The 13,171-nt window shown below is 38.4% G+C and overlaps 1 pseudogene; it reads left to right on the top strand.

Annotated features, from left to right (window-relative positions):
- Positions 1 to 9,721: 9,721 nt before the first annotated feature.
- On the top strand, positions 9,722 to 10,957 carry LOC149050947 (uncharacterized; annotated as a pseudogene).
- Positions 10,958 to 13,171: the final 2,214 nt, after the last annotated feature.

Below are 13,171 nucleotides of genomic sequence, written 5' to 3'. Positions count from 1 at the left end.
AACTCTCATCCCTAGTTCCTGGTTTCGCGCCTTTTCCGTGCAGAATAAATAAACCTCAGTTCCCTTGCCTCAATGCCTATCTACCCTCCTAGGCCACTCCATAGCCTTTTGATGATATATGCGTGGCACAGAAACCAGTGGCGACACCATAGCAATTAATGACTTGAGTCTTTACAGCTCATAGAAATCAAGCCTTGACATTACTGGTTTATAATATCATGTTTAATGTCATCTTACTTCATTATTAGCAAGGCTGTATTAACACTTTCAACAAGCAACTGACTTAGCACAAGCAAGATGCAAGAATAAAAAAAGTTATGTTGATGAGAACAATCGCATTAATAATCGTCATCCACTTATAAAAAAATGCTATTGCCTCTGTTCTATGTCTAACCCAGAGCATCTTCTAATGTCAACATAAGTTGACTCTAACTGGCTTACAAAGTCAGGTACAGCCATAGATTCTTAGTATATCGTTTATGTAGGTACTTATATGAAAATCAGATAGCAGAACTGCCACGTGGAGTCTTCAACTACAACACCAAGTTGATTCGACTGTAAGTAAACAACCTTTTAAGAAGCTTATACAGACCCAGTCAAACGTGTAAACCATAACAGTTGGTAATGTTGGGATTCAAATCCAATATCTCACCTCATGTAATTACTAAATCTCGGTTTCAAATATTAATAGCCCTCAAGTCAATGTTTAGCAGAGGGGCCAGTTTACAATTCAGATGGCAGGATCCAAATCCCATATCCCAGTTGGTATATTTAACGAATCGCAGTTCCAAATTTTAGGAGAAATCGCGTTGTGATCTGAAGTATGCTGGTGAAACCAGAAATCGCCCTAAACAAATTTAGGCTTAGGCGGGATTTGAGCCTAGGCTTCTCAAATATTAGCTGAGCGCTTCGATAAAATTAGTTACAAAGCCACTCGTTGAGAGTGAGGTAGATTTTAGAAGAGGAGAGGAAACGAATCCAATTCGTTATGAAATGAATTTCATTATGTCGTGTTAATTCAATTTTTATATGACCTTGTCATCACCCAGTAGAAGGTAAGAAAGTCCATCCTAAACATTAAAAAAATGTTCAGATGGAGAAATTGACCTTTATCTTCAGTTCGGGGTCTTGCATTTTCCCAGAAATTAAATTTCAATCACTACTAATCCCATTAAGTTTCAAAACAGATCAGAAAAACCCATTTAATGAGATTTTTCCCGTTTTCAGGCAATCATGATGAAAAAATAATCATTCAGACTTATTTTTAAACAATGGTTGCACTTTGCTGAATTGAAGAGGGTCACCCATTCGAAAAGATGATTCATGTAATATAGTGCTCCATGCTCCAGCTCCATTCAGCTTCAGGTGCATTAGGGACTTTAAAAAACTTTTTAAATGATGCTGACGTACTACATTACTCTTTTCTTAGTCCTAAACCAAGAGAAACTATTTTCCCTAGCTCCTGGTTTCTCTCTTTTCCCGTGCGAAATAAATAAATAAATCTCAGTCCCATTGCCTTAATGCATATTTACTCTCTTAGGACACTCTATAGCCCTTTAATTACGCTAACACCTGAAATCGTCCAAAACAGCGATTATCAGCCAATTCCCCATAATTTAAGAACAATAGCTTCCACGTGTTTGCAGCTGTGCTGAGACTTCATGATGGGGGTATTAGAGTGTTCCGGTACCATGTGATGTTACACATCAATTGACTTTATCTGCAGGGGTCTTAACCAGTTCCAGCTCTGCACAGTTTGAGCCAGAAACAAGAAGTGGCTTGCCTTTTACCCATATGTTTGAGATCAGAGTTGTCATAAGTTAATAAGGTTGCTTTGCTGTGGGTGAGATAGTTTTTCATCGTGTGCCCAAGAGGGATCAACGATTGAGCAATTTTTTTTGGTGGTTTGTTGCATGTGGAGGTAGTATCTACCAGAACCATGATTGATTTGTTTAAGTCCTTGGTCACATCTATTTCCAAGGGACTAAACAATTTACGCCCGAGGGCCACGTCATGTGGATTTTGTGAAGTGCTGTAGACAGTTTGGGCATATATTTCTGGTTTGATATCCACCATAAGGAGATCAGTTTCATACACTTCACCTGAACTGGCATCAAGATTGTGTGCCTGCATGGGGTTTGGTGCCTCAGAGGATCTGGCTAAAGAGGTTGCTCCCATTTGACATATGCTGGAAAAGTACTCGATTCTCGCACAGCGCTTCTTAGAGCATCGCTTTCTTGAAGCCGGGCATACAGAACGAGGGTGTGCAGACCTGCCCAATATTTATAGGTGTCAGCCTTGCGCTGGCGGTTAAACTGATCTTGACCTCATTTTTGGTCTGACTTTGGGTGTCTTTGTACTTGTGTAATTTACCTGTTCTTGGGGACTTAAGCTTGCTGCATTATGGCTTTAGCCTTCTCAAATTGCTAAAAGTTCTCAGCTACCTGTAGCATTGTCTTAAATGAGACCACGCCCTTCTTTGTTTTATCTCTGCGGCCCTTATTTACTGGTTTTGACATCAATCTCCCGTTGTTGATCCCTAATATTAACTGGTCCTCACACGGCAGTATGACATCAATCCCCTGTCCTGAAAAGGACGCCATCATCAGTTCTATCTTGATTTCTGAACTTCAGGAAGCGTGTGATTTGGCTGGAATCTCACTTCTGACACCATGTTCTAGAGGGGAAACACTACGAAAGTAGTAATGGACAAATTCAAGACGTAACACATTATCTGTTCCAAAAAATGAGCTGAGAGCGGGGTTCGATGAAAACTCTGAGGTTCAAGGAACAACTTATGTTCAAGGATAAATATAGAAATATTTCGCTCGGTCAAACGGGAACATTGTGCTCATTATACTGGAGACATTTTTTGAAGAGCGTCCATTACATCCTTTAAAACAATTTATTTTCGAAAACGAAGGTTTATTTTTATGGACATTTAAATAATTTCAGGCAAGGAAAGACAAAAATGTAAATCTGAGCTGAAAATTGCCGGACCTACAAGCTAGAAGACTCCCTTGTCCAACTTTGTAATTTGGTTTATGACTTGTTAACTCCGTCATTGATCGCTCGAGTATTATTTTATCGCATTTTTCCAAAATCAATTGTACTCAAGAGTCTGAGCTAGCGATATATGGGGAGGTATTGGTCAGCGTACTCATTGTTTTGCTAGCTGTCATTTGATGTCACTTGTTCATCAGTATAACGGTTTGGACCCAATGCTTCTGGACTTAAGTCTAGCAAATAAAAAGACGCTGATTGATATCAGCGAGCCCGCAATGTGACATGAATACTGGTCAGAGGATTGTTTGATGCAACAGCTGCCCTTTTAACATCTCAATGTGGATATCTGCTATAACAATAATGCACTAGGGCAGTTAAACGATTGCAATGGAGGCTTATTACATTTAGGACTAAATGTTATTACATTTAGGACTAAATGTTATTACTTTTAGGACTAAATGTTATTACATTTAGGACTTTATTACATTTAGGACCAAATGTCATTACATTTAGGACCAAATGTCATTACATTTAGGACAGTTTTTACATTTAGGCCTTCGACAGACTCGCACTTCGCGCCCAACTCGCGCCTGCTTCCGTTCGCCTGAAATCCCAAAAAAGTCACGCCGGTTCTGCAGGCTAAATGCTCGCCTAAATGTCGCTTTATTCTTCACATTGAGATTTGGATTGCATCCAGAATCTCAGCCTGCTGTAGCTATTTAATCAGGTATGTCTCATGCCTATTACAAAAGAAATAAAAAAAAACTGTTTCCTCGAGCATTGTTGAGTTATATAAGCACTTGGGAATTTTTAAGAACACTCGAGAGGTGCGGAAAAGTACGAGCCGAGGGCGAATCTTCTCGCACATCTCGATTGTTCTGAAAAAATTCCCAAGTGCTTAGATAATTCAACAATGCTCGAAGGAAAAAGTTTTTTATTTCTTTTATAAAAGGTATCGTAAATTGCGCGCGCTCGTACCGATGACGTAGGTTGCGGGCATTATATTTCAACAGTGCACACGTGTGACTTAAGGCGCGTGCCTTTGGGAAATTTATAATAAAGTTTGGATATAATGCGCGCTGTCATTGGTTGAAAGAGCGTGCTCTGTGAGAGTATAGAGCATAGAGCTGAGCTAAAGCTGTCACGCCATCTGCCAAATTGTACTACGTCTGACCTTTTCCGGGACTTCTCTCTAGCTTTTTTCGATAATTGAAAATGAAATTTCGGAACGAGCGAGTCGGCAAGTAGCAACAGGCCGAAACCAAACCAAGGTTTGTGAACATGCCTGGTTCCGTAATTTACGTTATTAAAACGTGAGCAGAGGCGAAAATCCTCAAAGAGGAAAAAAACTGGACAGTCCGAGTTTTAAAGGTTTTCACCCTCAGCTACATTGCAAGCTATCGGTTGTCGCGAGCAATTAAACGCGGAATTCCCTCGTCAGGCAATGAATTTTCCCACAAAATTGATTTAAGGTAGCCTAAACGGTGAGCGTTTTAATATTCCCCTAGTTTTTTAAATCTTCCCTAACTCGTAGTCAAATAAGCGTTTTAGTTGCTTGTCGAACACATTAAAAGACGTATTACGCTGAACTTCGATATTATTTTGCTACATTTTTATCATATGGGATTTGAGAGACAGCCAGGCTGGGAATCTATCACCTGGAGTCTACAATAGCAATATTGAGTCGGCCGAATTATAAAAAATCAAAACATAAGTTCATGTCTAATACTTAAAGAATGTATTCGTCCTATTTGTGTTCAAACACCACTTGCACATAATTTTGTCAATTACCGAATGTGAGTGAAATTATTCTCACACCGATGACTGTCAGTCTTGAGGCTAATTAATTGCCGGAATAAGATTAAGGTTGCCTCATTTTTTGTTTAAGATGTTATTATTTATTAAATCAATAATGGACCAGTTTCTCAAAAAACACTTATTTTCTAGGAGGTTGGATGATAACAAGATTAAGAAGTTGCATGGTGATTTATTTACTCCATTGATGAAGCTACAGTTTCTGTAAGTCAGGAAGCTCACTTTAAAAACGATCCACTTTAACTTGAAAGGATATTAACTTTTGCTTTAGATTTTTCCACGCAATTGACTAAAGGAATGACTTACACTTCGCGCCCAACTCGCGCTTGCCTCCGTTCTACTGAAATCCCAAAAAATCACACCGCTCATTTTGAAAACGATCGATACACTAGAGAATGTAAGCCAACACCTTGAGTAGGATTTAGTTTCAAAACTTGTAGAAATTAACTACAGCGTTGCGTGAACATTGTGAAGACGCTAAGGAAAGAAAAGCCTAATTGATAAAATTGCCCCATGGAACTGTCGTCTGTTATCTTAGTTTTCGTTTTACCCGCCGAAGTCGCCAGGTTATTTTGGAAAACTAATGAAGCTGAATAGTGAGAGATCAGAGATGTCCTTATTTTATGAATGAGAAATGCGAGTGTCGGGACTTCGATGATTAATTTGCACTGCTTCCGCTTTCCTTCAAATAGTCTCTTCACATTGCATGAGTTGACTTGAAATCTGAATATACTTGGAGTTTTGGAACGAAGCTTTTGAAGGAAAAAAAATTTTGAAGCGCTTCCCCAATCACAATCATTAATGCTTCGATGAAAGTTTTGATGTGCTTTTTAAAATTCGTCGCCAGGCGCGTTACCAAATTTTTCTTGATGTCTGTTTTCTAAATCTCAAATTCAGAACGCAGAAAATTAATTTTTTTGCGTGTGTACTGCGGGCTAAATGCTCACCTAAAATATCGTTTTTGCTTCTTATTGGGATTTGGGTCGCATTAGTTACCTTAGCCTCTTGTGACTATTCGATCACGTATGTTATCCTGTCTAATCTTTGACCAAATTTTCATACACATCCACAGATCGTTAAGGATAAACGATATCAAGAAGTTGTCTGATAATTTGTTTGCTGAATTATTCAACTTGCAAACCTATTAGCTTTACTTTAACTGTTCTAGGATTTTACTAAAACACATGTTCCTACATGAATAATAAATATCACACAGTTTCTAGAACTCTAAGCTATTAGCATAGCAGGTGACGTAAGACACAAAACGATCGCAATGCTAGATCATTTAACAACTCAAGTTCAAAATAAGGACAAATATAATTGGAAACATAGTCAAGTAATCGGCAAATAAAGGCACTTGCTTTTAAAAGAGCAGTGAAGAAACATGTAAACAACCCGAACTGGATAATGATGGACGGAAAAAATCATAATAGTATCCCCTCGCCTCTGTAGAGAGAAAAACAACAACTATAAGGACAACAAGGACAAAAACAGCGAAAAAAACATTAAATGCTCATTTAAATGATCTTTGTATTTTTCTTATTAGGGTTTGCATTATATTAATTTTTTAACCTGCTTTAACTACTTAATTACGTTTTTTTTTTCATATGCCTAATCTTTGTAGTAACTTGTCTGACAACCAAATAGAAAATCTATCACCTGGAGTCTTCATTAACAACGCCGAGTTGACTGACCTGTAAGTGAAACATTTGTAGCTTCATATTTGATACTATTGATACTATTTTATTTCAAACTTTAAAAATTGTGTTTTGTACAACACTTATTGTTATGTTTTGCAAGCAGCTAATGTTGATTCCATCCCACTCATAATACGACACGAGTTAAACTGTAGAGATCTAAATTCAATTTTTTCATATTTTTACCCAGTCCAGGGTAGTAACATCAAGAATCGCGTCTGCAAAGTTATCACTGCGATTACTTTAAAAATTGCCGAGGAGTACATGATTTATCTATTATCTTTAAATCACGTTTCTAAACTTCACCAGAGATCGGTTCTCGATCGTTCCTTATCTCATTACATTTATCTAATTTTCTGTTTTGTTTTTTTTTTAACCTAAGCGGTTAAAAAAAAGAAAGGTAGATATCGACTTTTTGCCATACATTTTCAATACACACCAATGGGAAACGTAGTTTTCCGATGAAATAGGCAAAATTATATTCTTAACACCCTCCAGCGGAAGTAAGATACGATTGACGCGAAAGAGTACCGTAAGTCAGATGAAAATCATAGAGGGCAGAAATGTTTTCCGATGGTATCCAGCGATATCTATTTGTCGAATGGAATCCGATGGGATCCATGGGAATCCAACGGAGTCCATCCATGTCCATCGGAATTACTGGTCTTGTGGTAAACCTTAACTCAGACAAGTGCACCATACACGAAATATGCCTCGTTCTTAGAGCCTTGAAGCGAAACAGCTCGTTTCAAGGGCGAATGACTTGAATATACACCGTGTTTTTCGAGCCTTTAAGCAAAATAGCGCTTTACGCCAGCAAATGTAGTATGCATGAAGTATGTCCCATTCTTTAAGCCATGAAGTAAAACAGTTCATTCAAGCGTGGATAACGGAAAATAAACCTCGCTCTTTTACTTAAAACACATTTAAATGCAGTGTACGTGGGAAATGCCTCGTTTTTTAAGACAAAAAGCGAAACAGCTCGTATCAAGCGCGAATGACTTACAGCGACTTTCGTCGCTTTACATAGGCATATGCGGCAAGCGTGGTATATGACTAAATATGCATGGATTTTAAAGCCATGGAGCGGAACGGCCCATATCAAACGCAAATGACCTGAAAGATACCTTGTTTTTCAATCGCGGATGACTTCAAATCTCGTTCTTCAAGCCTCAAAGCAAAATACGCTTTACACAGAAATATAATGTACAGTATACGGGAAATATGCCTCGTTTTTAAAGCCCCGAAGCAAAACAGCCCATTTCAAGCGCGAATGACTTGGGTTATGTTACGTTCTTCCCCGCTATTTAGACTAAACGGCGCTTACGCAGAAAAATTGGATGCAGCTTACGTAAAATGTGGCTCGTTTTTAAAATTATGAAACAAAAACGACTCCTTTCAAGGGTTAATCACTTGAAACATACCGTGTTCCTCGACTCATTAAGTGAAATCGCGTTTTGCACTGGCATGTGCAGTATACACAGAATATGCCTTTTTCGTCATGCCCTGAAACGAGGTTAGATACTGAATTCGATAGAAGTAAAAGCTGTTTTATTATTTCCTTTGCGTGATGAACGAAGCTGGTAAACGGAAATATGATATTGCCCAATGTCAGTCACAAGAGATCACTCTCTCAAAGTATGTCGGCAGCATACCTTCCATTTTTATGACAATCGATATGTCGAGTTGCTCGAGAATTAAAAAGTTGCTATCGAGTTATTCTTTCGAGGCAGCTGAGTAGAAAGGTACTACCTGAAAAAAAAAAAATTGAGAAACGTTCATTTTCTTCATTTGGTCAATTTCACAGAATTCCGTCCATTCTACATGGCTAATACTGTGTTTCAAGTGGGGGAATTTGTGAAAATCGTATTGAGGGTAAAAACGTCTTCAGCCGTCTTGCAGCCGAGGTTTAGTCAAGTAACCATTAAGTCGGTACTTTTTTTTCGGTATATCGAATTCACGATAGCATCAAATTGTCACTACCATTATTTCATACTGCCCAGAAACCCAGCAAGTTCGAGATTGCCTTCGTCTGTCTTTTTCGGAGCAAACTTTTTATTTCAGTCCAGATCGGTTTTGCACTCTGGAGTAAATTAGTAAGTTAAAGCGAAGGATAGACTTCAAAAATTTAGTATTGAAAAGAATTGTTGTAAGGTAAGCCTGAAAACTTTTCTCATTAGGGCCCGATGATTTCCAAGGGTAAAGATCAGAATTCAGATTCTGATGATTTTGAAAACGATCGATACACACAATAAATGTAAGCCAGCACCTTGTGTAGGATTTGATTTCAAAAGTTGTAGAAATTAATTACAGTGTTGTGTGAGCATTGTGAAAACGCCAAAGAAAGAAAAGCCCATGTTCATAAAATTGCCCTATGGAAATGTGATCTGCGTTCTCATGTTTTGTTTTACCTGCCAAAGTCGCTAGGTTACTTTGGAAAACTAATGAAGCTGAATAGTGAGAGATCAGAGATTCTTTAACGTACTGTATGACAACTATACGTATCCTTTAGAACTTTTAAAAATGAAAAGCCACTTAGCGTAGCCATCTTGAGTGAGAATTTTGCATCTCATTCTATCTTGTCTCTTAATTTGCCCTTTTTCGGTTTGTTTTACACTTATGCGTTCGTTTTAGTCGTTAGTGATGTGATGTGCGTTTTCTCTGGGGAGACCGAGTTTTGAGCTTTTAGGGTGTAAAATAATTTTATCCTTTAAAAAAAAAAAGAGAAAGTGTGAAATACGTGTAAATAACAAACCATTCAACTACAACTCATTAAATGTGTGTACTGAGACAATTGGATTCATAATTATTCGTAAGCTTTTTGACAAGCATGAGCGTACATAATCATGTACTATTCCCGACCTAGGCAGTACAAAAAAATAATAGAAAGAACTTTTTCATGTAAGCAGTACACTTCAAGAAACTCAGCACAGACTGATCATTTTGCAAGAACCGTCCACCAACGCCACCGCTAGACACATCCACTTGAAGGGTTGTCGGAAACTGAAAATAAAAATGAAACAAAACAGGGCCCTGAGCAATGAGCTTCTTGGACACAACAAAAGCTTCGTCATGTGAGTCAGTCCACTGGAATGGGACGTCTTTGTAGGTTAATTCTCTTAAAGCCTTGACCACATCACTCAAGTTTGGACAAAACCTTGTAAGGAAATTCAGCATTCACTATACTTAAAATTGCTTCTACCATGGGTGGAACTGGGCTGAGCTGGAATCCCGTGAAAATCACTTTTGGGGTTTTAAACCTCTACTTGGCTGGGTTGAGCTTGAGTTAGACTTGTTGCATTCGCAGCAGGAAATTATGCAGATTCTCTTCATGATTTTTCTCGGCCTCCTCCTGTTGTATTTTACATCCATATGTAAGAACACGATCAGCAATGTTGCAGAGACCTTTCAGTCCTACCAGGGCTTCCTGCTGTTTTGTTTGATATTCCTCGTTTCCGCTGGAGACTCGCTAAGGTAGACGTAACCATCAGTACCTTCCTAAAGGAGTATGGAAAATTGTGGCTAAGCTTGATTAGTGATCTGAAGTAAGTTGGTGAAACCAGATATCGCATCTGCTACCACAATGTAATTTGCACCGTTCGGTTGTGGCAAAATGTCATCAAAACGGGGAATTTACCCTTTCGGCGTTAGATTTCACTTGCAGTGTTACGTGACTTTTGTTGTAAACAAACAGCAAAAGTTCGGACATTGGGTCAACTAGCCACGACTCTGCGTACGGACTTTGGCATTTTGTTGTAGATAATTTCCATTGTCGTGAAGCTTGTCCATACCTAAAATTAATTTTTTTGATTTCCGCCAAAATAGATGCGAAGAATGTAGCACGAAGTGTAAACAAAATCAGAACCGATTTCAACGCTATGAATGTGTCAGAACTTAAAAAATATTTGCAGGTACCTGGGGATTTCAGCGAGCAGATAGTTGAAAACTCCGATTGTGGAAATCGCCTCCGCAGTCGAAAAATTGGTTCTGCCAATGGATCCAAATTTCTAAAAGGACGACACCACCTCCTCAAACCATTCAATAATCCAGAAGACGCAAATTCCTAAATTATCTTTCCTGAAGACTGTGAACAATTTGAAAGCGTCGCTGCCGTTTAGATTGTACGACATATTAATCATTTGAGTACCACTCCACCGATTCGGCAAGGACTCGCCGCTTATCTATCATTTGAGATATGCGCTATTCATTGATGTTTATGTGAAATCTTTGTTAACAACTAGTTCAGACAAGAGGGTGCTCATGTATATGTAGCTATAGTGCAGCCTTTAAAGAAAGTCAAAACGGACGAGGTAAAGGAATACTAAGATCTCTGTCATTTTTTTGTTTATTCCTGTACACATAGCTGTCCTTCGTGTACACGAACAATGCAATTCGATGAAATGACCCCCTCCACCTTTCCCTTCTCTCCTTTTGTCTAACTGCTTCAGGAAAATGGAAAAACTTGAACGAATCGCCGTTTGCGTTTATTACACAGGATTGCGATATTGGTAATCGTTTTTGCAAGCGTCGTAAGCGCCTCTCTTAGTCGTAACCATTCTGTTAGTATACTTAGAGAACCAAAATCCTACTCGTTCATAGCGTTAAAATCGGTTTTCATTTAGGGGAATCAAGGCTTTCTCGCGTTTCAAAGCGATTCGTGAGCACTAATTTCCAATCAGACATACCTCTTACTTAGCGATTTCGAGGGCCGTACTGTTAAATAAGGACCGAGTTTTTTCGGCTTGGATTTATGGCCCAAGCACGAAGCGCAGGGGAAAACGGGATTCCATGACTTACAGTAGGGACAGAGAAAAGTAAGATATTTATGATATCTCTTGATTCAAATAGAAGGAAAGAAGATTCCAATCCAAGCGGAACGGCCAATGATGATTGCGCAACAAATGCTAAGCAAGAAGACATTTTATTGGCTTCCAATTAAAACTGGACTTTGAGGCGTCAAAAGTTCAAAATGTTCGTTTAATACCCATCGTTAATATAATTATGCAAAATTGCACGAAAATAACAGTTTACGTAAATAAAGGGTTTTTTGCAAGGAAATGAGATAAACGTGTTGTAAGTAACTCTTTTGTCGATAGTTTTCACAATTCCCGAAATCAGCAAAGCACAACGTGTTTCTGCGTAGAAAGTGCGAACTAACGGCTTACTTTGTTCAATGTCAATGTCAACGTCAAACGAATGAATAAATTTTATCAGTGCGATCGAAAACAGCACAAGGATCTTTCTAACGATTAGCATCCGGTTATTGGTGTTTTGTGGCGTTTCCAAGGAAGTTGCCGGGTGGATTACTCGGTGCAGACTGAACAAAAAGACCAAAGACAGGTTGACATTGAGCCGATGTTTGTTGAGGCGATGAAAAAAGGACACGGAGTCGCTTGGGAGCTGGACCTACCTTTTGGAGCTTTTGGAGGAAGACAAACGGCAAAAGTCTGTTCAAAATTCTTCTTGAAAAGACATTTTAGCGGTCAAAACAAACTTTGCATTTAGCTAAATGGACCAATCATAGCGCACTTTCTAACTGAGAGATATAACACGTGGTTTTATTTCATAATCTACTCGTTTAACGACCTGAAAAAACCTGATCAGATACATCACTGCGCCCGAACAATGAGTTTGATTATTTTATGCCAAAACGCTTCCTCCTACATTCTTCGTATCTACTTTAGCGGTAGCAAAATATCAACTCGCTTGAGAAATAATGAAACATGGTACAACGAAAAAAAATAAGTTTCGAGCATAAAAAAAGCTTGACAGTGGAAATTATTTTTAACAAAATGTCGCAGCCAAAATTCGGGTCGTGGGTAGTTGAGGCAATGTCCAAACTTTCGCGGTTTATTTACATCAAAAGTCATATAACACTACACGTGAAATGTAACGCCAAAAATGTGAATTGGATGCTTGGGGCCTCTCATTGCTTTTTTTAATGGTGTTTGATAGGTCTAAACAGATTCTAAATTCGTTCTCGGCCTCTTTAATAGTCATGTCGCTGCACTAAGCTTTTGGCTCGGACTTTCGGCATATCTTTCCTTCGCATTTCATCTTGTCCAACTGCTCTTTGATTTTGGCATGTCTTGCTAACGGCTGCCTGTAGATAGCGTCATGGACTAGGGTGACTAGCGGGTCTAAATTAAAAGTAAAAGGCCCCCCAAACTGTTCCAACCGGTATGCCTATCAGGAAATGCTTTAAGAGCTAGTGTCCCCATGCATGAGACAAACAGCGGCAAGTAACCCTAAATTTGCTTTTGCTCTTAATTTCATATTTTGTAGCCCAATATGTTCTAATAATTGTGGTGTAGTTTTTTTTTTTTTTTTGTGAAAAAATATATTTTAGTTTTCGAGAAGTGATTTTTTTCGTTCGACCGCTCAAATATGCAAATTTTCAACGTGAATATTACCCAAGTTGTGTGACCTCGTGTAACGAATATACTAGACCTACGGTATTTCTGTCAACATAATACTTTGTTTTATCATCTAAACTTAATCCCCTGTCATTATTGAAGCTGGTAAAGATATGTTTATTTTTTGGTGAATATTTTTGTCCGACATACTTTTCCTATGTCGAAAAGTAGCATGAAAACAAAGACAGTTTTAACAATGACCGATATAACAGAATCTATTGAGCTTCAAGCTTTTAT

Source organism: Pocillopora damicornis, chromosome 2, assembly GCF_964200805.1.
Source record: "Pocillopora damicornis chromosome 2, jaPocDami1.2, whole genome shotgun sequence".
Taxonomy (NCBI): domain Eukaryota; kingdom Metazoa; phylum Cnidaria; class Anthozoa; order Scleractinia; family Pocilloporidae; genus Pocillopora; species Pocillopora damicornis.
Note: the sequence above shows the minus strand (reverse complement) of the source record. Positions and strands in the feature narration are given on the sequence as shown.